We start from the raw sequence: 1992 nt of genomic DNA on the forward strand, positions 1-1992 counted from the left end.
TCCTGTCTGCCTTGACTGGACCAGACGGTCCACGTATGCAGACCGTCCATTCCGGCTTGCTGGAACGGACAGTCCACGTGTATTCCTGGACCGTCCGTTCCGACTTTCAAGTTTTCAAAAATTAGACCGAATTAGGGTTAAATCACCTTATAAGAAGGAGATTAAAACCCTAATTAAAATAGAGACCTTTTGAGTCGTCTTTGGCAGAACTTTGAGAGCTTTTGGTAATATCCAAAGAGTTCAAGGAGTTCTAAGACTCGTTTTCTCGAAGCGATATATGGAATACCAGATTCGGGGCCTAGCAGACAAGTTCCAATCGTTGGAATCCATCCCGAGGTGTGGATACGTGTAGAGGGCGAGGTAATCTTCCTCCCTTGAGTGATCGGACGAACGGAATAATTGAAACATGCCCCGGATCGATTAAGGTAAGCGTTCTAACGTTTCTACGTAAGCATGCATGCATGGTTCTAGGGTTTTATTCAAATTTTTGTTTTATATCCGCTGCGCAAACTTTAGAATCGATCTCTTAGGAATAGGATTCGCTCTAGAGATCCCTGGAAAATCCCAACACATATAGCCATGTTCACAACGGAAAGTCTAGTCACATCGGGTTAAGACATAGCTTTGTGAATGGTCTGATTAAAGATGGGGCCATAATGGTGGATTTTGTACGGACCAAACAAAATTTGGCGGATGCCTTCACAAAAAGCTTGCCAAGGGACGTGGTACATAAAATGTCGCAAGGGATAGGACTGGAGCCGGTTTTATGAATTGCAAGTAAAGGAATCTCAACTCAACATCTAGTACAACGCTAGATCTTGAGTTCAATGAGTTAAATCCTTTACTATGTGATTGTAGATGCTTCACGACTACACATCCCCAGGTAAGCATCTAGGTTATACAATGTAAAGAGGATGTTTTACTTAATGAGTCCTTTGACAAAGTGTTTAGTTGCAGGGCACGATATCATAAAGGAGTCACCTATACAAGCATGAAGTGTGGCCGCTTCAAGATGTTGGTGGCTCAACATCCGTGTGCTTGTAAATGATATGGACATATGGCCATTATAGTGTCAAAGATTTGCAAAAAAACTTGTATTGACTTTGTGTGTGTTTTGTACTCGGTAGCTCAATTAGGATTACTAGTTTCAATCATTTCGACACCTATGTAATTCGAGTTTATTATTGTACATTACACAAAGTGGAAGTTCAATCGAAAGACACTTTCATTTATGCTTGTGAGAATGACGGATTGTCGCTTGGTTTCCATAGACAACCTACTCTAAAATGGTGGAGGATTGTTAGATTGCATGTTTCATGTTGCATAGAGTGCAGGAGTTCGAATTTTGGGTCCACAGGTGATGAGGACCTCGATATCTCGAGCGATGCATCAAACTATGTCTTGCGGGTGAAGGAACGCATGGAGCTAATGATAGCTTGGATCGGGAGCACGGAGTTAGGAGTTCAACGAGATATCTTGGAGCTTAAGCAATGCTTGGAATGCAAGGATTGCATGGATTGCTTGGAACGCAAGGAGCACACGGAGAAGTCCAATTCCGAGGAGATCAATGATATTTATAAGGCAAAATGGGATTTCCAAAACTTGAGGGTTGCACGACCAAAGGTTAAGCCCGCTCCGCCCAAAATTCGAGCCAAGACGCGCGTTCTTCAACAACGTTCCAACACGTTCATTTCCGACGCATTGAAGTAACTCCGTTTTGAAAGATCAAGCCCAACTCACTTTAGTGAAGCTCAAGGACGTCACATTATCAAGATTTTGGTCCAAAAATAATGCCAAGTCGAGCTGAGTTTCATGACATATTGCAACAACTACATTTTTCAATTTCTAGGCACATTTATGAGTAGTCTTGCATGTGTTTGGTGCATTTAATGCACTAGCTGTTGGAGCCTTTGTTCTCTCTTTAAATTCAGATGTAAACATCACAATTTGGTAGTCTTGTTGAATGAATTTCGTTTTTGTTGAGTTTATCTC

The sequence above is a fragment of the Tarenaya hassleriana genome, unplaced genomic scaffold (genome assembly GCF_000463585.1).
Source record: "Tarenaya hassleriana unplaced genomic scaffold, ASM46358v1 Cleome3, whole genome shotgun sequence".
In the NCBI taxonomy this organism is placed as follows: domain Eukaryota; kingdom Viridiplantae; phylum Streptophyta; class Magnoliopsida; order Brassicales; family Cleomaceae; genus Tarenaya; species Tarenaya hassleriana.